This window comes from Bacillus rossius, chromosome 1 (assembly GCF_032445375.1).
Source record: "Bacillus rossius redtenbacheri isolate Brsri chromosome 1, Brsri_v3, whole genome shotgun sequence".
In the NCBI taxonomy this organism is placed as follows: domain Eukaryota; kingdom Metazoa; phylum Arthropoda; class Insecta; order Phasmatodea; family Bacillidae; genus Bacillus; species Bacillus rossius.
In genome coordinates, this window is record NC_086330.1 from 80,205,547 (window position 1) to 80,228,431 (window position 22,885).

Here is a 22,885-nt window from a genome sequence, read left to right on the forward strand (position 1 = left end):
ATTCGGGAAAATTACACCTGCTCATTGACTAATGACTAGAGACCTGCAAAATTCGCGGATTCATTCGGTGATAGGCTAGAATTCAAACACATATAACTCTTAGATAATTTTGCTATTGGCTTACTGTTCATCTGGACGAATCTCAACCAATTATAAACCCTCAACCAAAGAAGGATCGAATCACAGACAAACCAGCTGAGACGACTTACAAGTCGGCAGCCAATGAACTTGCGTTATTTGCCCGAGTGTACAGGTGTATGTGCAGCCTATCCTGAAGGCCATTGAAACCGCGAATTTTGCAGGTTTCTACTAATGACTTATGAAACCTGTTAACTGGAATGCTTGTGATTCGATATTGCTTTCGTTGAGGGTTATTCATCGGCTCAAGAGTCCTTTAGACCAAATGTGGTCCAATCATTGAAGCAGTAAAAATGAAACGCCTTTGGATTACACCCTATCGCGAAATGAAGGAAAGAATTTTTCCGGTCTCTCTGTATAGCTAGAGATCTTGAAATTTCGCACATTCCTTAAGTCACAAGTTAGAATTCAAACCTCCACACACACGCACAGTGTTCATGATTGGACCGCAGTTATTTTGACACGCCCCTCTACGACCGTGAGCCAATGAGGCCCAGCTAGGAGAGGAGTAAGTGAATCAGGTAGTGCCAGTTAACAAGGATAATTATATTCTCGATTATAAATTAATTAATGGGAAAGAAAGCATTGGTTGAGCACACCTGTGACTTTGAATTCTATCTTGAGGCCAGATGAATCCGCGATACTTCCGGGTCTCTATTTGACTGCAATTTTCTCAGGGTTGTCATGAGCACTTGAAGCTCATGTAATATGTGTCTCTACAAGTACTGCTCAGGAACCCCGAATTTTTCATCGCCCAAAACCTCTACTGGCAACTCGTGAATTAGAGCTCAACAGGGCTTGTAAAGTACAGTCGGGTAGACTGCAGGAGAGTCTCACGGCCGGGAGAACAGGAGCTCTAAGTTGTGGTAACGAGCTGGCCGTGAGAAGAGTCGGCTACACGGCTTGCAAATACTAATAATAATTGCAGGGGGGGGAACGAGAGAAAGAGAAAGAAGGGCAGACACGTAGCTGCGAGCCCGCACGCGCTAGGCGGTAGAAAGCTGGCGTCCGCAAACAAGAAAAACGTCGGCAAACACAAGCCGTCATGTCTGGACGGGTTGTAGCTCATTACAGCGGATTAGACACAGAGCACGGCGATGCTCTCAGCAGATACGCCGCGCGGAATAATTACAATATCTCGCTCGGCCATTCGTTAGCAGTTGCGTTGCTGGTAACGAGATGCTTCTTCGCTCGGACTAAAAATAAAAAAAAAATTAAAAAATAAGCAAAATCTCTGTCGAAATGTGAAGCGTTATACAAACGTGTTCAATTCAAATCAACAATAACTAGAGACCCGGGAATTTTGTGATTACTTCTGGCATTAGGATAAAATTCAAAGACTTATGTTTGCTTGGCTAACGCAGGTATTGGCTGATTTCTCAGCGAGAGCCATTTTGATCTCTTTAATCGAAACATATCTGTTACGTTTACTTCTCTCTTAGTTGGGTGGATCACGGCCGTGGAGGGGGCGTGTCCGAATAGCTGCGGTCCAATCATGAACACAGAGCGAGAGTGGTTTGCATTCTAGCTTGCGACCAAATAAATCCACTATATTTTGTACCTATAACGATGGTACATTTGGCGTACAGTCGCATATCATAAACATTATTCACTCGGAATCTATACTTTAAAATAGGCTACCTTATCTACATAAAAAATCACATATCTAATCATAGTAAGAGACGAAAAATTCTCGTTTTGCTTTCGAGATAAACTAGAATTTAAAAATCAGTTTATCTAATCATTAGATACTTGTTCTATGCTAGGCTCGAAACAATTGTTTAAAAAAAAGTGTCTTATGTATAGGGACTGGAAAAATTCGCGGATTCCGTGACCTCTAGAACAGATTCCGTCATCATCTATGTATTCGGGAAAATTACACTTGCTCATTGGATAATGACTCGTGGCACCTGTTAACTGGGATGCTTTTGATTCGATACTTATTTCATTGAGTATAATTCATTGGCTCAGAGTCCTTCAGACTAATTGAGGTCCAATCACTGAAGCAGCAAACAGTTAAATGCATTTGAATTCTAGCTTATCGTGAAATGAAACCGTGAATTTTTCCTATCTCTACTTAGGTATTTAATGCTTTGGCTGTTGTGTTTTCTCAATCTACTATCTGTCCGGATTGAGTGTAATTGGGTCATAAGGATTTTCGTTATTTTCTTATTGGCTTTCTGTTCATATTTAAAGGGACGTAAAAGACCCATGCCATGGGTAGGGACATACATATTTCGCGAAAAGATTCCGCGACTAGCTGAAAGTTAAAACACTGTAGCATCATTTGTGTTTCGTGGTTGGGTGAGTTTATTTCAGTTCCACGTCGATTGTTACAACACCAATAACAGTAGTTGAGTGCGGAAGCAAATGCGTTCTTAGTGGCCCAGTCAAATAAGGCAACGACTTCTCTGGCAGACGGCCGCCAATCAAAAGGAAGAAACCGCTGGTGCGGGTATACCTTGTTGCAGTCTAATATGCGTTCAGATTTATTCGCGAAAAATGCCTGCCCCTACCCATAAGTCAATGAAAATGTATTGAAATCTATAATAGTATCAATTTTAAGTTGTATCGAAATGATAGCGCGAATTTTCAGGGACCGGAATAATTCGCGGATTCATTTTTTGATAGGATAGGCTTAACATACTGATACCACTGTGCTGAATCAGCTATTGGCTCACAGTTTATGCGGAGTACTGTGAACCAATGAGAAATGATGACTCATAAAAGTGTTGAATCAGAGACTTATCAGTGAAGACGTCTCACAAGTCAGCAGCCAATGAACGGGTGACATTTTCTCGAATGTGGAGAAGAAGGTGGGAGTCCATTCTGGAGGCCATTGAAATCGTGAAATTTCTCCAGTCTCTACGAATTTTCCAGGTCTGTTCCGGTGTTCTGTGAGTGTGCGAGGACGGGGGAGAGGGAGGGGGTGGAGGGGGTCGGTCTAACCTCAGCACGTGACTCGTGCCTGCTAACATGGTGGGGCTCGCGCCCGCACATCGGGTCAGCGGTGGCGGTGCGACGTCGGCGGAGGGGGACGTCATCGGCGACCCTCTCCGGGCCTCGGCGGTCCCGGTACCGAAAGTACAGGCATTTCCCGGTACTTTCGATGTAGTAAAAGAACCGGGTATTTAAAATAGATTCCCGGTTCTTTCGGTACTTTCGTGACTCGACACCGACGGCCCAATAAGCTGTATGGTTGATGCGTCGATATTCCTGAAATAACTATATATTTTTCTTTTAAGTATGTTATGAAAAAAAATGCTATTTTAAGTTGATAATTCTGTGAATTTGCATGTGTTAAAACGATTATATGAGTAACTGTTTTTTCCCCAAAAGTTCAAGTTTGAGAGTAATACTGAGATTAATGTGATCTTTTTTAACGTTAGTAAATGCGTTTTGCAATAAAAAATTGTAACACAAACATATATCTTTTTTAATTTTGGTCAGAAAAACTGTTTTAAACGTTCAAATATAACTAGGGGTATGCATATTTCGCGAATAAATTTGAACGCCCGTTAGTCTGCAACACGGTATACCAGCACCAGTGGTTTCTTCCTTGTGACTGGCAGCTGTATGCGAGATTAGTAGAGACCTGAAAAATTCGCGTATTCATTTGGTGATAGGCTAGAATTCAAACACATATACCTGTTAGATAATTTTGCTATTGGCTTACTGTTCATCAGGACGAATCTCAACCAGTTATAAACCCTCAACCAAAGAAACATCGAATAACAGACAAACCAGCTGAGACGACTTACAAGTCGGCAGCCAATGAACTTGCGTTATTTTCCCGAGTGTACAGGGGTATGTGCAGTCTATCCTGAAGACAATCGAAACCGCGAATTTTGCAAGTCTCTAGAGATTAGTCGTTGCCTTGTTGTGACCGAGCCACTCAGGACGCGTTTGCTTCCGCACTGAATAACTGCGATTGGTGTTCTGTACCGGAAAGAAACTCACCCAATCACGAAAAACAGACGATGGTGTAGTGTTTTAACTTTCAGCTAGTCTCGGAATCTTTTCGCGAAAAATGCAGGCCCCTATACACGTATCTTGGACGTACCCTGAAGTATAGAAACCAATACGACCCAACCACATGCAATCCGGACAGAAGGTAGAATGTGGCAGCAGACACTGAACGAAAGGCATTGGTTTGTTTGTGTACAAATGTATATATTCTAGTATAGTGCCACAAACTAAAGGAAATTTCGCGCGTCTGTAAATAGGTATACAAATTAATAAATCAAACATACAACTTTGTATAATGGCATGAGATTCAAAAGCAGAGTATATAATTGCACAAAATTATTTCTAAACATTTGTATTTGTTCCTAGTTGAAGATTAAATTTATGAAACATCAGACTATCATTAGGTCAACTTTCTACTCGGTTATAATTACGGCTTAACGCTCTTAGTATTGTCATTAAGTGTAAATTAGCAAGTCAGAAAAATTTCTCAACATTTATGTTTCACCTTGAGTTTGCAGACTAATTGCTTGGGAAGTTGAGAACTTCTGCCAATTATAAAAAGCGATAAACGAGGGAAGTACGCAACATCTTGCTCCGAAACTCAAGCGTGGCCTACTTTGAAAGCACATCACCATGCTGTAAAAAACAGTTATGATTGTAATTCATCAACTTCGTGTTCTCATAATTTATAATCTAGGTAGGGTGCGTGTGTGAATGCAAATTTTTCCTGTTGGAAAACGTGAGAAAGTATAGAATTATCCTACTTCTCCGGGCACACATTACATTTAAAATCTACTGCTGGGGTGAAATCCACGAAAATCTGTTTTCGAATTACTTTTCCCATTACTTTTATTTCCCTATCTCTTGCCTGAGTGAATTAATCATACAATTTTTTTTTCGAATTAACGTTAAAAATAGATAATGCACATAAAGAAAAAGGCTTATTATTTTAATCACTTCACTTCGCACATTCAATAATAATACAGTTTAACATTTCACATAATTCGTGGTATGATCAAAAAATATGACGAATGAATTTTTATATCAGCAATTGATGACGCTACATCTATCTGAAGTAATAATCCCCCGATAAACTGATCCTTTGAGCTAGTCAGTGTTGATTTTAAACAAGTCGTGACTTGTCAGTCGGCTTCTAAAGCTGGAGGAGTGAAGTCGTATTTACCGTGTCTGTCGTGCATTATGGGTAGAGACACGGAAATTTCGCGGATTCGTCTGACCTCAAGGTAAAATTCAATTTTATAGGTAGACTCAGCAAATATTTTGTGAGAGGGGCGTGACCGAATAACTGCGGTTCGAATCATGGTCACAGTGCGAGAGTGTGTAATTTTACATTCTAACTTGCGACTGAATGAATACGCGGAATTCCCGTCTCTAAATTCATGGATTTCATACAACGCTTTTAAATTAAATGTTGTTTGCTAAACGGAGACCAGAAAAATGGCTAGCACTGAAAGGAAAAAGTTTTCGACACCATTCCCGACACTGAGAGGGCAATGGTGGAACTGCTGAAGGGCCTTCCAGAAATGCTTCCAGTCATGGGACCATCACTGGGATAGGCGCGCAACGCTAGCCAAGGAGAGTATTGTGAAGGAGATCAGTTCAAATATGACGTAAGGCTTATTATTTAGTTCATCATAAAATTATTCACTGTATTTTTTTAAATCACACTTAGTATATTCCATTAAGTATGATTGTATTATATTATAGCCACAAAAATCACGTTATTTTGTGCTACTAGGCCAGGCTCTGCACACTTATTCATAAAAAAAAGGGCCGATGTCTTTCGTTCAATCGCTGCTGCTACACTCCACTTCATTATTTTACTGGCTTACTGTATTTCAGGGCTCGTCAAAGTGTAACGAACAGTAACCAAGAGAGTAGCCGCCCACCCCTGGAGACCCTCCCCCGTGACGTGATCAAAACTTGGTTCGCGCGCCGCACCGGCCCCGGAACAGCTCGCTGTGCCTTGTCACGGCAGGGGCTGGCGACTGCGGCCCCGGAGGCCATGCGTGACGGCTATCGCCACCTCCGGTGTCGGCTAAACCGAAACAAAATGGAGTTAACCGTTAATTTGCCGCCGGGCGCCGGGCGCCGCGACGCTAAACAAGGCTGGCCCGGAGAGGGGGGGGGGAGTAGAGGTGTGTGTGTGGTGGGAGTTATGGGAGGTTATGTTAAGGGGAGCAGCTACTAGCGAGAAATGGCGTGAACGATTTGCGAGCACGCCAACTCTGGACGACTTATGCACTCACGCAATTTACGATAAAAAACAACTATTTCTTTGTGACGAATATTATTTTTTGTTGTCAAATTATTATTTATAACTAGGGAAACGGAACTTTTGCGACTTCATTTGGGCTCAGGCTGAAATTCACCAACTTTTTATTTTTTTAGTTTGTCTGATTTCTTAGCGAGAACTTTTTTTATCCTTATTAGTTGGCACTACCTAATTCGCTTACTTCTCTCCTAGCTGGGCATCGTTGGCTCACTGTGTAGAGGGGCGTGTCCGAATAACTGCGGTCCAATCATGAACATAGTGCGAGAGTGTGAAGGTTTGACTGTTAACTTGCAATCAAATGAATGTGCGAAATTTTTGCCTCTCTAGTTATGGAAAATCAAGGACGTTCAACAGTGCTTTAAAATATCTACTCACATTCAACGTCATATATTTTTTATTGAGGTAATAATTTAAATTCACAATGACAAATTTTATTCAAATCGACTAATTTTGTAATTCCAAAAACGGTAAATATTTCTATTCATTTCAACTGTTGGTCAAATTTATTAGGGATTAAACTTACATAATTATATCATTTTGCTATACGCTTATTAGTAACATAATTTACTCACCAAGTAAATCTCTGATAGTAATTTTTTTATATTTATATTTATTTTCTTTCAAACATAACGAAATGTAGTGAACATGTTTAGATCATTTTCCTATCAGTTAAGAGAAAATAATGAAAGCTCTTCATATATTCGTTATGTTTATTTAACGGGATCGAAAATCCCAATTTTCTGTGTGTATAATATTTTAACGGAAAGAAACTTTTTGAGATATTGCTGGTGAAGTGGCAAAATGAGGTACTATAGCGCTATTTTTCAACCAATTTAAATAATTTTTAATGTGAATGTATTTAAAATATGGTTTTATACTTAATTTTAAAGAAATCACAATCAATCAGTTGAAGGGTAAACTATAAAATATTTTCGGCAAGTTATAAAATTGATAAATTCATTTATTTTAATAGAATTACTTAAATTTAGCTGGTATATTTTGTTTGAAAAATATATTTACACATAGATTTTTGACAGTTGTATTAAATCCAATTAGTAAGAATTATTATATACAATAAATTATAAATATTTCCTGACTGTTCAATGAAATTTATTGTTTGCAAGTTATTGTAGAATGTATCATTCAGGTTTTACCATATTTGCAAGGCATTTTTGCTCTGATATAAAATGCCTAGAGGTGAAATTTAATCGAAAACGGTTTACTAAAAAGTAAAAATTCGTATTTAATTTTTAATGAAAAATATTATAAAATCTCCAATAAACACTGATTGATATTTTAAGAGAAAATCGTATTTAGGAACGTATCGTATTTGAGTAGAATATTTTTTTTTTTGTGATTCATAGTTTGTGTGTTATTGTGAAATTTGTCTTGTGTGATGATTGTGTTTCTAAATAAATTTTGAATAAATATTTAGAAGTCAAATATATAAGCTTTAAAAAAACAACTAGATATGAAACTTCATCGAAATCGGTTGACCAGAAGAAAAGTTATTGACAAGACGGACTCAAAGACTCAACACTCAGACATACGGCCAGACAGGAAGGCAATCGCATAAGCATATTTTTCATCCAAACGGGACTTAACATGTATTATTAATTTCCACGACTACAAAATACAAGTAGTAAAAATATACGTAAAGGGGAAAAAAAAGAAAACTGACAAAGTTTATACGACTTTCGGGGAACGTATTTTTCAGCCAGCACATTACCTCAAAGCCCTCCAAACCTCTCCCTGCGGAAGAATCTCGTATCGCGAGGCGGCGGAGGAACACAAATAGCCTGTGTGGGTCTTCCACCGAACCAGATTCCATTTCTTCGCGGCAGTGCGAACCGGAGGACCATAAATTGTATTTTACTCCAATGGGGGGAGAGCGAAAGGACGAATAAAAAAAAAAAGAGGAGAGCAAACTGTAAAATGGACTCATGTATAGTTCATGGATGTTTCGGGGACGACAAATCGAATCTGGACTGGGCAAAGGGCCGTCAAAGTGCCCTGGAGTTCGGTGTGCCCCCCCCCCCCCCTCTTCCTTTAACATGTATCCCCCGAACAGACTTATGTTTCTGGGAGAAAAGAGAGAGTTTTTGAGTGGCGGTAGTTTGTCCCTTGGGTGCCGGGCGGTCCATTGCGGCCCCCCCCCCCTCCCCCCGCTCCCGGCGGCGGAGAACTCTGAAGTGACACACCCGCCCGCCAGAGCCCCTGAGTTGGGGGGGGGGGGGAGACTCCCAGCTAGCGTAGCGGCGGGACAGTGAGCCAGCTCTCGCCTCGACGCCCACACTCGCCCCACAAATAACGGCCCGGGGGTGTGTGCTGTCCCCAAGCACGTTTTCTCTCAGTTCTTCCTGAGGTCATCGAACCATCATTAGTAGAGTTCCGGAAATTTCGCGGATTCCTCTGGCCTCAGGATAGAATTCAAAGTTATAGGTGTGCTCGACCCATATTTACTTTCCCATTGGTTGATTTCTTAGCGAGAACATTTTTATCCTTGTTATTTGGCACTACCTGATTCGCTTACTTCTCTCCTAGCTGGGCATCGTTGGCTCACGGTCGTAGAGGGGCGTGTCCAGATAACTGCGGTCCAATCATGAACACAGTGCGACAGTGTGGAGTTTTGCATTCTAGCTTGCGACTAAATGAATCCGCGAAATTTCCGTGGCTCTAATCATTAGCAGACACACGACCAATTAGTAGGGACAGACATTTTACGCGAAAAAAAAAATCTGAACCCATATTTGGCTGCAACAAGCAATATTCGCGCCAGTGGTTTCTTCTTGGTAATTGGCGGCCACCTGCAGGAAACTCCCTTGCCTTATCTGCGACCGATCACCTCAGGACGCGTTTGCTTCCGCACTCAATTACTACGATTGGTGTTATAACGGTAGACATGTACCTGAAAAAAAAACCTCGCGAATCACAGACGACGCTACAGTGTTTTAACTTTAGTTACTATCGGAATCCTTTCGCAAAAATTGGGCATTGTGTTTTATACATATAACTTATTTCTATGTTCGTAACTGATATAAAACTATTTTTTATACTTTCTCGGTGTGTATTTTATCTTCAATAATAAACTTCATGATATTATTTAACATAATATTATCTCGTTTAAATCTGCGTTACTGGGAAGCATTTTAATGAACTACTGTAACGCACGGTATCCATGATTAACTGCACGTTTCCGGCGATACGCACAAGTGGTATACGGAGGTAGACTTTTCGTACGCTATTTATAATGGTTGGCTCTATCTCTAAGCAAAAATTCGGCTTTGGGCAAGTTATTTTTCGAGATTTGGACATTTCTAGGTGTTCGTTTCCTGGGCAAATACTGGGTCGCTGGAAGAATTGTGGAGGAGGGAGAGGCAGAAAGTAAGGGGGCACGTGAGGCAGCAACTCCCGGAGGAACAACTTGCCCCTAAACTCAGTTCCGGGACAAACACTCCCCCCTCCCCTCTCCGGGTCCAGACTTCGACCTGACCTGACCCGACCCGACAGGCCAACGAGGAGTTTCCAAGCTCCCAGAGCAAGGAGAAAGCCTTTAAATTTCGTTTCCCTTACCCCTCCTCCTTCAACGAAACTCTCTTCTCTACTTTTAGCTTCCGTTTTCCCTTCGGCTCCGTCCCTTGTCCTCCGCTTTTTTTTTTCACCCCCTCTCCAGCATCCTTCCCTGCCACTCCTGCCGTAAAAGCCAAAGTCGGGACCATTTCCCAAGTGGTTCGCTCCGTCTGCCGTACTTTCCACACACTCTTCTCTACTCTGGCGAGCGTCTTCTGGGGGCATGATGGGGTCGCTGCGAGCGGAGCGCGTCTTAACAGCGACGTTTTTATAGATTTACCTGCTCGCTCGCGCGAATCGGTCTCTTCTCCCCTTCCTCACCCCCTCAACTCAAATATAGATGGCTATCTATTGGCGAGAGAGGAGAGGAGGTAATATGAACAATGTCTCAGATGTGCCTGTTTCAGAGACTTGTTCACTTTCAGATTCATTACGGAAAAAAATGATACAGCCAAGCCAAAGAGTATAACGTAGAAAATATATGGAAGATTTCTACGTATTATTTTTTCTTAAGTCCTAAACAATTATGGTGGGTTTCATAGAAGTCATCTTATACTCGTAACTAGGGGCATGAATTTTTCGCGAATATATTTTGAGACTAGCTGAGTTTCGTTACTGGTAAAGTACATCGTTACTACCGATGGTTCACGAATCACATCCATTCAGTGTGCAAGCAAACCCTTTTAAAAAAAGACAAAATGCTCGCCCACATAAGTGTCAAATCATAGACTAACCAACGAAAGCTTTTCACAAGTTACCAGCAAATTAAAGGATGATGTTTGATCGAATGTGAAAAATACTGTGGAATCTATCCTGAAGGTTCATTGAACCCGCTAATTGTTTGTCTTGCAGACGGTCATCAGTTACACGGAAGAAACCTCTGGTTTGGCTGTACCTCTAATGAACGTTCAGATTTTTAGCAAAAAAAAAAAAAAAACTATAGCCATACTTAGGTATAACAACTTAGCCCTACTAATGTTGCTTATAATCGTATTCATGCTAAAATACTAGATATCGTCAAAACCTGGTCACTGAAACAAGAATTACCTGCTCTCCAATCTTATGTTATAAGTAGGTATCATCACTGATTAATGCTTGGGAGAGTATTTCTTATTGTGAATTCATAGTTGCAAATAAATAATAGTTAGAGACCCGTGAATTTCGCGGATTCAATGACCTCCAGGATAGACTCCAATATCCTCTACACACTCGGGCAAATGCCAACTGTTCATTGGCTGTTGACTTGTGAGTCGTCTCGACTGGGTGGCCTGTGATTCGACACTTCTATGAGTGAGGGTCTCTAATTGGCCCTCAGTCCTCCAGATTAACAGTGAACCAATGACAGAAGCAGCACTAAGGTATAATTATTTGAATTTTAGCATAACACGAAATGAATCCGCGAAATTCACGGGTCTCTAATAATAGTCCACGAAATAATGGTCAAATGATAGGTACGCAACACTTATTTTCTAAGAATTTTAAGTCAATAAAGCAGAAAAAACTCATATGAACAAGTAGTTATCCATCGGATTGTGTTTGCTGTCGTAGAATCGCGCATTAGACCCTATCTCTTTATAGACTCCGGAGTGAGACTCATGCACAGAAAAATAATATTTCTGAAATTTCACAAATTATTCCTTTGGAAACCAGTTTCCATGTAATAGTTTTGTACAACGCATGGCTATGTAATTTTGGCATTCGTGAAATACGTGATTTGAGATAATACTGAGTTGTCTACTTCTTACGAAAACTGGCGCATAATTTTATATCTTAATTGATGCTCCATTCAAGCAATTTTTTTTTTAAACCATGGAAAAGATAATCGAATAATGGACGTATTTTGGTTTTATTATGCTTATTAATGTGCGCAATTAACAGTGTAAAGCTATTCAGGGAACGGTTTACCAAACAACTGAAACTATTAGAGGTACAGGGACAACACAAAGCAAAAAAATTATCCGCATAAGAATCCGAACGCGGTATTACTGCAAACACTATATTTTGTAGTGATACAGTTGTTTTCATGTAAATGTACATAATTACAATTTTCTGTAATTTTAATTGCAGCTATATTTGTGTTCCGTTTACAAAAAAAATACAGTGTAAAGGTCTATGAAACAATGTAAGGTATAGTCTAGAAAAGAATCAATTTTGACGAAATATAACAGTAGCATACAACTATAACACAAAAATTATAAAATATGCTAATATTATTATGGTTCTTAAGTGAATACAGCTTATAGCTTTAATCTTTTTCCGTTTAACATAAAATACTTTTGACATTGTACATGGAATGGTTTTAAGGGCTTTAGGAGTAAAATTTAAATAATAATGACTATACAAAGAAATATTCCTTGATTAATTTAGACACATAACTTCTAAAAAAAGATAATTGACTGAAATGATGGTTGTTATTTTATTAGACCCTAATTTATTTATGCTTTAATTTAAAAAAAAATGTTAAATATTAATACGACGTTAGCAGTTGTATAGAAAATTCGTTTTCGCAAACATTACTAAAAAAAAAAAAAAAAAAAAAAAAAAACACTAAAACTGACATTCAAATTATTTTCTTAATTTATTTATGTTGTTATATATAAATTATGAAAACAAATTTAATAATGATTACTTATTTGGTTTTTACATTCTATAAAACCTTATAAGTTTGAACTCAATACAGTATAAACCTACAAAAGTTTAAGATAAAATTTTATTAGCAAAGATTTTGCCAGAAAATGCATTAAATAATATAATTGTTATATTTCTAATGTGTGTACTCATTGCTTATTCATAAATATTTATTTTTCATGTGTAACCACCTTAGCTCTCGGTACACGACATTTGGTAGGAGTAATTTCGTGAAAATGGAACTCAAGTCAATGAACGGAAAAGTGGGGCAAAGATGGCGGACCCACGTGTAGCAACGTTGACTCATTTATATTCACTACTGTAAAAAAATTGTTAATATTGTTACGAGCATACTGGAGGCAGGACCGCGAGGCAGGCCGGTGGGTCTGTTAGCGGTTGGCTGGCCCGTTGGCCCCCGGGTGGGGCGCGGTCCCACGCGTCACATTCCTTATCGGAATAGCGGCGGTCTTTGCTACCACCTTCCCCCCGCTTCCCGATTCACCGGGCCGCCGCGTAAAGTGGCGTAACCAGGACGCCATTTTTCTGAGAGCTTCTGGTGTCAAGTCGATCCTGATGACGCGACACTTCGAAGGGGTGCGAGACCATTCCAGAAGGGGGGCTGAGGGGTATAAAAAGGCTATGCCAGCCTGTGAGGCAGTGAAGTGAAGAAGGCAAGTGACCCCTTGGTGTGAGTACGCGGACGAGAGACGGGCTTCGTGTGCGGAGACTGTGCTGCGTGCGACAGACGAATGAGTGGTGCGAGGCAGTGTGTTGGGGCAGAGATACGCAACGAACAGCAGTGAGAGATACTGTCGAGTAGAGCTCCAGTGGGGAGAGTAAACTGTAGACTAAATGAAAGAGTGATTAATTTGTGGACAGACATTTTAAGTGTTGTAATTTAATTAATGATGTAAATAGTAGTCAATATATAACTGCATTTTTTTTGATTCGGCTATCCTTTTCGAACCTGTTTTTCCACTCCTAACACTATGTTCCCTAAATTCAGAATCCACATGAATCAAAAATGTAGTTTTAAAACATGTAAATTAACTTAAGATACCATCGCTCTTTGCAAGCACACTTATGTTATATGTTATGGATTCTTGGTATTTTTTTGGTAATTGTAAAAGAAGCATCTTCACAGCATCATAAACTAGCACTTTCCTCGGCAAGATAAAAACAATTTTATATTCTTGCGCTCACATAATCATGTTCGTTGAAACATAGTATTAAGTATTTTCTGGTTTCCCCCCGTAAAATAAGTTTTTAGGACATGAACAAAATTTACATTTGTATACCTACAATAGTTAACTTCATATTTTGTATTATCCTTTTGTCTGAAAAAAAATTTTTAATCCCCATTTGGAATTACTTTTAAAATATATCTTTAGGGCCTGTGTTTTTCACGAAAAAAAAAAAAAACTTCCAGACCAGTTGAGTGATGACATTTTGTAGCAAGATCTGTATTTAATTTAGGTTTATTTCAGGTACATGTCCACTGTCAGAATACCAATCTTTGCCATTCACTGCGGAAGCAAGCGCGTCCTGAATGGTAAGGCCAAATAGGGCCATGGCTTCTGCAGACGGCTGCCAAACACGAGGAAACAATCGTTAGCGCGGGCATACCTTATTGCTGTAATGAGAGATCAGTAGGAACTGGAAAATTCCGTGGTTTCAGTAAACTCTACACTATAAACATTTTTTTGGTACTTTTGCAAGGATAGTCCTTGGAAACTAAGTTGTCAATCTGTAAATTGCAAGGCAGAGCTTTGTAACATTTGCCATTTTTAAAGCTCTGTCTTATAGTTTTACAAGTGAAATCGTTGGCAACTAAGTTTCCAAGGATTTTCCTTTAAAAAATTACAAAAAAATATTTTAGAGTGTCGGATAGACTCCGTAATAATCTATGTATTTACACCTGCTCATTGGCTAATGACTCGTGACACCTGTTAACTGAAATGGTTGTAATTCGATACTTCTTTCTTTGAGGGTTATTCATTGGCTCAGAGTCCTTCAGACCAACAGTTTGTGGTCCAATCACTGAAGCAGCAAAAATTTTAACTAATTTTGATTTTACCCTATCGCGAAATGAATCCGTGAATTTTTCCGATCTCTAGCGACCAGATATTTTCGCGACAAATACATGGTCCTACTTATCCTCTATATTTTACCCATCTGGCTCCGCTCTAGACCACCCATATGACCCCTCTCTAATCCACCCCTCTGGTCACTATCTAGTCCACCCCTCTGGTCCCTCTCTAGTCCACCTCTATGGTCTCTCAATCCTCCCCTCTTGCCCCTCTCTATTTCACCCCTGTGATTCATCTCTAGTCCACCCCTCTGGTCCCTCTCTAGTCCACCCCTATGGTCTCTCAATCCTCCCCTCTTGTCCCTCTCTATTTCACCCCTGTGATCCATCTCTAGTCCACCCCTCTGGTCACTATCTAGTCCACCCCTATGACCCCTCTCTAATCCACCCCTCTGGTCACTATCTAGTTTATCCATCTGTTCCCTCTCTAATCCACCCCTATGGTCTCTCGGCGCAACTACTGGCGTTCAAGCTGATGGCTATAGACACGGCAAAAAGGCTGCTCATGTCGTAAAACTAAAGAGTGCCGGGTAATGCGATATAACTAGCAGTGATAAAGTCGTCCCTGGAACTACTCGGGGGCGCGAAGCTACCTGAACAATGGTAATTACCCTAATTACACATGGCGGCAACTTGTGTGAGAAGCGGGAAACTTATATTTTACCCGCGTAATTTATACACATTACTCAGCGGCATGGGTAAATAGCGAAAGTAATTCTTACAAATTACAGCTCAAGCTTCTTTAGAAAGATAGTCCGCTAACTCGTTAACGGTTTCTTCGGCGATGTTTGCATAGTTTTAGCTGTGAGTTGTGACTACGTAATCTAGTTGGGAAAAAATATACGGGAATACAAAAACATGTGTAGCGCGGGGAATAGAAGTATTAAAGTCTAGGAACGAATAGCAGCGAGTTTTTAATATATTCAATATATTAATTTTAGTAAAACATGTTAACATATTTGGAAACTATTTGAAACATTAAATTAGCAATAATTGTTGTAATCTTTTTTTACAAATGAAACTTATTTAAGTACTTATTATAGCTAGAGCCATGTATTTTCACTTAACGATTTCCAGACCAGCTGTGTGTTTAAACTGTGTAGTATTGTCTGAGTTTCGTGGTTGGCTGGTTCTTTTTCCTGGTACATGTCTACTGTCAGCGCACCAATCACAGCCGTCCAGTGCGGCAGCAAGCGCGTCCTAAATGATGGCCCGGTCGAATAGGGCAATGGCTTCTCTTGCAGACGGCCGCCAATTACAAGGAAACAACCGCTAGCGCAGATGTAACTACATGCCCCTTCGTATGGTCTTTCTCCAAAAGAATTTTCAAGAAATCAAAAAATAAGGGAATGGGCAGAAATGACCGTGCGATACACAAACTGGCTCTCGCTGTGGAAAGGTTGGAGGCTCCTGACGCAGAAAGGGCTTGTATCTCCGGGAAGGAGGGGAGGCTGGGAGAGGAGAAGGGTGGTTAAGTTGGCAACACCAGCGACGCCGGGGCGTCAGCCAGCGCGCATGCGTGGTGGCGTCACTGCGCAAGCTCACCCCTCGCGGGGACCCAATCACGTCCCCCGCTCGCGATGCCCCCCCCTCCCCCACGCCATCTCACTGCTGCCTGGCGAGCGGGAGGAAGAGAAACAGAAAGAGAAAGAAAGGAACGCAGGAAGCTTTCAACGGGGAATAAATCTGCGCGACGTCCTGAAGACGGCAAACATAAGATTTCTTTTGCCCCGCATTTTCATTCGCCCATTTCTTCCCAGCTTCCCTCCAACCGCCTTTATTTTCTTAGCGTCGCCCTCCAAGAAGTCTCCGAAGACTGTGACCAAACACCCATTGCGTACCAAAAACTGCATCCGAAATGCTTTATCAACTTTCTATAAGACGTTGGAATAAACAAGGACTGATAACCCTGATCATATCGTGTTATGTACCTATGACAGGCTAGCAAATCACGTACTGTAATATAAACACAGTTTCTGACAATTAAATCGGCCAATAACATCGTAATACAGAGGATTTTAAGCTTGAAATAAACATTCTCCACACCTTACGTGGACCAACGGGAATTCAGCTTCTAAACATCTAGATGATTTTAATTCGCTTTAAGTACGTAGTTCTTAATATATCAGTACAGGCCATATTATTAATTATTGCACTGTATTTTGTTTTTGTAAATGAAACCAAAATATTTATGAAAAATCACAAATATTTGTGAATTTGTACATTTACATAAAAAAAATTGTTTGTCTGTAAAGTCGGTTTACGGACGATAGTTTAACGTGACGTCATAACAAAACATTGATGAAATGATTGCATACTTTCATGAATAAAATTGAATCATTTTTATTTTAATAATAAAAGAACAAATATTTGAAATGCAAGAATAATTTAGCTTTATTGCCGAAATTGTTGTTGTAATAAGCAATACAAACCACATTAACTTTTCACTTCACTTTATAAACAGTCGACGAAACAGTTCACGTGTAGATGACTTGTAATTAATTTTAAAAACTGGTGTTTAGCTATAAAGTTTAAATATAATTATGAACAAGTTTTCATATAAATAAACTTTAATCAAATATCTATCATCAATTATATGAATCACCATAATTTTTTAGTCAATTGTAACATAACCTATTATTACTGCACTCGCCGACAGCGTAACGGAACACAGCGTAACGGAACAATGAGCGTAACGGAACAATGAGTGTAACGGGACACCTTTTCGTGCGTGCAGCCGGAGTTCATCGATTTATTAGACGTTGTCACGTCAAAACATCTCTATTAATACAAAATAGGACTTGTAGTAATGCTGGGTTCGAATTCATAGTCGAGCATTTATGTTTATGTTGTTCCAGTATCTCCAGTAGTTAAAGTTATTTGCAAATCGTTCCTTGAATAGTTTTCCAGTATAAACTGCACACGTTATTGAGCATGATAAAACAAACTGAAGTCCAATTATTGAATATTTGACTATTCTTTCCGTGGTTTAACAAAATTATGAATGATTCAAGCATCAATTATCATATAAAATTGTGCTCCAATTTTCCTTAGAAATACTGAGTATTATCTCGAAAAAAACATATGTCACGTATGCAATAATAACCAAAGTCATGTTTTGTACAAAGTTACAATAACTTTCTTGTAGCGTTACAAACTATTTCTTGGCAACTGGTTTCCAAAGGAATCCTTTGTAAAAGTACAGACAAATTTTTTCTGTGTAGGCCCTACACACGTGTACACAGACAAACCAAAGTCTTTATGTTCAATGACGGCTGCCACATTCTACCTTCTGACTGAATGAATATGGTTGAGACACATGCGTTCTCGTCACAACCTTATTGGCTTGCTGTGTTTCAGGACCCATAAAAAGGCCTGTGAATCAATGAAAATGTTATTCTGAAGTATAAAAGATTTTATTTTAGACGGTTTCCAAAATGTTGACGCGATTCTTGCAGGTCTCTAGTAATAAGCATTCACTGGGAAAGTTCGAGGATTAATTTGCAATCATGCTAAAACTCACATTACTATGCATGGTATGAGCTTTCCTTTGCTCAGGGCAGAAATTATGATCAGCGCCCTCCCCCCACCCCACATTTGTTTCAAACACAGAAACAAACGTACCAGACATGATCTGTTTTGCATCCGTGTAAATTTAATGTGTAATTTTTAGGAATTTTTAAATAAAAACCTTTGTACTTACCATTGTTTAAGTGTACGTTTTACGCACTGTATTTGTAGCAATAACATAGTGTACAGAGTTCAATGGAAATTTAATTTTATTACACGGCCGCTATGCAAGCATGCCGCGCGCAAAATCACTAGAAACTGAGTAGTAAATATCTTCATTGTAAACATGATTATTAATAATGAGTAAAATCGAAATATTAGTAGATATCGAATGGTTAGTTTTTCTACTCGCCTTATATTTCTCATATAGGTAAGTATTTTTGTTTACAAAATATTTGTCGGACCACTTTGCGCCCATTCCTGTAATCCTACCCACGTGTGCTTTCCTGTTGGCTGATTTCTTACTGTTCAACCTCCCTTTCTTTACAGTGTGTCGATGTGATTCGGCCAATCAACTGCTAGCTTGTAGTTGACTGGCCCTCAGACGTAAAGGGGAGAGTCCAAACAATTGTTATCCAATCATCAAAACAATGCAAAGGTAACCATATTTGCAGTCTTCCCTGCGACCAAAACATACGCAAAATTTCCAGGTTTCCAGTGGCAAGGAGTTAGTGCTATGTTAAATACCGTGGAAACGTTCCCCGCGCAAGACCACTGTTCCTACAGCCATCTCAGTCGGTTCCTCCGCCTTCTTGAACTGACATGACGTTTCTCACTTGTCCTCTGAGCACTGTTAGGAATTACGGCAAATTCACGGACTTTCCAAAGAAGAATTCAACTCAAATAAACCAACAGTTCTTCGTACTTTTAAATAAATCAACCTTCGAAGAAACTACGCCGTATTTCGACTCTAAAAATTGTATGTTTCTTTCTAAGCAAATGATGAAAACACACACGTGGAAAAAATAAGAGTGTTCTTACTGTAGACATAACCAGTTATTGAAGGTTTTCTTAATATACCAAATATATTCTTTTGGATTCATTTTCAAAGTAAGTTAACTGGGAGACGTGGCACTAGACCGAAAGTGGTTTAGTCAAAAGGCCCTACATCGAAAAGCACTATACCGAAAGGCACTAGACCGAAAACTTGAATATTTATGTCGCTGGGAATGTTTCTTAACTCTGGCAAAAGACAGTTGACAGAAAGGCACTCAGTGTCCATAAATTCCCGAAGATGCCTCCATAAAACCTGTAACCAGGGTTGTTTGTAAAGTAAATGCAGAAACGTCCAACAGCATGGCTGCAGACGGCTTGGCCTCCCGGGCTGACGACCCATGCGTCACCCAGACGCGCATGCGCGGGTTGCGGCCTCTCGCACGACTAGCGGCTGTTAAAGGGATGTGCATACTGAAGATACATCGATGTGTTTTTTATTTGATACATCGAAACATGGCATCGATTTTTCCGTTGTATCAAATAAAAACATCGATGTTTCCGATACATCGAATAAAACATCGACCAAAATAAATTATACATAAATATATAGTACATATTTGCAAAGTAGAAAAATTAGACATTTTTATTAAATTACATTTTTAATCAGTTGAATAAACTCACCTGCACTCAGGCTTGGTTGGCAACTTATTTACATTATTCGCACTAATAGAATCGTTACTATTACTTTTAATTTATCACAAAAACGAACAAACAATAAACTTTAATGAATATTCGGTTTTCTTTCGTTTAAAACTAAACCTACCGCATCGAAAGAACACGTGCGTTCCTTCGATGTATCGTAAGAAATACATTGATGCATCGTTAAACATCGAAAGTAATCTACGCATCGGATTGATTCAATGCATCAAATAGAAAAAAATCTATGTTTTCGATACATCGATATAAATCGAGCATCGCTATGATGTTACTTCCGGGCTGAGGGATTCAGCATCTGCTGCAGCGGCCAATCACTATCGCCACACTCTTAAACAATTACACCTAAGAATTACGCTGGTTACAAATTATCCAGGGATACTTGTAAATTTACTGTTAGCTTATCAAGATTATGTCTGCTGAGGGCACTTACTTTAAAAATGAATCAACAATAATAATCATATTATTTAAACAATATATTAAAAAAAGTGTTGTGGCTACAGTAAAAACCTTCTTTTCTTTCCTCCACGTGTGGATTTTTCCTTGTTTACAAATAAACATGGAACGCAAAAGTCATAAACTGGCTTAGTTTCTACGTCAACAAGACGAGTAAATCCCAATGATCCACACGCCTGTCGTAATATTTTTCCACTTGGTTGCTGCCAAAAACTATTAGGCTTATATTTTCGAGGAAATTTCACACGTAAAGGTTTACGAGGTGGGTACACTAAGCTGTTATAAACGATTAAACAATCTCTAAAATATTTATTTGAATATATTTTAGAGTTACCTTGCATTATCAATTACTTTGTGTCTCAGACAATTTTCATTTCAGATATCAAACTCAAAACGTGTTCTTAGGCGATAAACACATAGAACGGAAGCAGATTAGTCAATAAACTAAAAAAAAAAAAAAAACTTTTAAAATAAAGACAATGCCTTTCAGAGATTTATGAGGTTATAATTTCATCCGTCCGTCTGGCGAAAGTTAGAGCTTGGCAAGGTTTTGACGGACGGACGTATATAATTTTACGGGCCATCTGATTGGTTGCAGGTCACGTGACTGACGGACGGATGAGGCGGATCATTGTGAGTCCAGCTTAAAAGTGTATGTCCCGTTCCAGGTGATTATTTTATATTTACGTATATAACATGGTTACATTTGTAGACTTTTCTAGTGGCCGAACTTCATTAAATGGAGTCCACGCACGACATAAGTTAAACTTCTTGCTTTTTAGCTATATATAGAGATAAATTATTTTCATTTTCGATCAAACTATCCACATAAATATGATTGATATATATGAACTCAATTGCACAAATCAATAACTCTTTTCCAAACGCATAAATAAATTGTATATACTTTAAATAAAATAAAATAATATGGCAGCGTCAACTGTCAGCCGTTACGAAAACTGAGGAGTAGACAAACACAAGCAGTGTTACGACAATTCCGTAGCGTCACTGCTGCGTCATTTCTACCTCTCGCCTGCCGTCTCCTGTTCTGGCCGTTACAACTAGCATATAGCATGCTCCGCTACGTACCTATCCCCTCTTTGTACTCTTCCCATTCGACCGCTGGCGCATGCGTTGGAGTGGCGTCGCCGCTGACGCACTCTCCTGTTCTGCCGGTTCCCCCACCAGGTAGTTAACTATTCCCCTCGTGCGATCGGAATTTTCGTAACGCTCGAAAATTGTAGCCCTCTGAGTAAAGAAGTTTCACTTCAAAAAAATTAGGTAATGCATACTTTTTGCATTATTAGCTGGCAAAGCTGAATTTTTAACATTTTTATGCAGTGTGGATAAGGAGAGCCAAATGGTAATTATAATAATCTGTACATTTTTGGGTTTAAAGGCAATGCTAGTGGCTACTTCGTAGTGAGTTTCAAAATTTCTTTCAAATTTTTTTATTTTATTTAACCTTTTAAATTCATAACATTTCTGAGTACCTATTTGAAAATACTAACTAAAATCAATTTTTTTTTCTGAAAGTAATTAAACCATATGAAATAGCAGCCAATAAACTTTACTTTAAACCTATAAAAAGTTCCAGTTTTATATTCCACTTAATTCTCCTTATCCATATTGCTCAAAAATGTTAAAAACGCAAATGAATAAGGTAATCATGCAGAAAATATGCCATTTATAAATGTATATTAAAATCCGTGAAAGATCAGCCAGTGACCGCATGTAACGCAAATGAAGCAATGCCCTGGAGCCACGACGCGCAGGAGGGCGGGAGGCAGCGAGAACGCACCCTTGCTCGCCCGAGAGGAGGAGACCACTCTGTCGCGCTCCGATCTCCCGGAACAAATTGAGATCGATTGGCGACAGCCCGCCGGGGGGAACCTCCAAGAGGGAGGAGGGGGGTGCGTGCTCCCACCCCCCTGTCCGCCAGTCGGCCCGATGAAAGCACCCCGGGGCGCGGCGAATAACGCGGCCAGAAAGAGGGCTGGAAGTGCGCGGTGAGCACAATTCAATGGACACGGAGGTTCTCTTCCGGCGCACACACTCGACCACTCATCAACACCCTCTCCTTCTGGCGGGACAAAGCCTCGTGATTTATTAGCGCCTCGATCTTCTTTCATCCCCACTTCCCCCAGTGTCCACCCACTTGACCAACCGCCCTCCCCTCCCCCTCTTTCGCCGTGGCAGCGAGGCGCCGCTGCGGGGTGTTTGAGACACAGGTCTGTTAAACCTAAACATTTGAGCCACACCCCCCCCCCCCCCCTTTTTCTGCCCGGAAACTGCTGAAGACATCAGAGTGGTGTTTCTTGGCATCATCTAAGTTGTATTATCAGGGTAGCAGTTTTACCTGAACATGGCGACTTCAAGGTCGACTGAAACGTCTGTTTCGAAGCGGCTAAAAAAAAAAAAAAAAACAGAAGCCAAGCTACTACAAGCAATGGCCTCCAAAAGCCAGTGGGTTTTCTCGCGATTCTCACGTTTCATCCACCATTGGATTCCATCTCAGC

The 22,885-nt window shown here is 39.8% G+C and overlaps 1 protein-coding gene across 1 annotated transcript in view; it reads left to right on the top strand.

The window, feature by feature from the left end:
* LOC134530785 (homeobox protein B-H1-like) overlaps positions 1-22,885 on the top strand; it is a 145,556-nt gene that overhangs the window by 85,587 nt on the left and 37,084 nt on the right. The gene's annotated exons all lie outside the window — the stretch shown is intronic.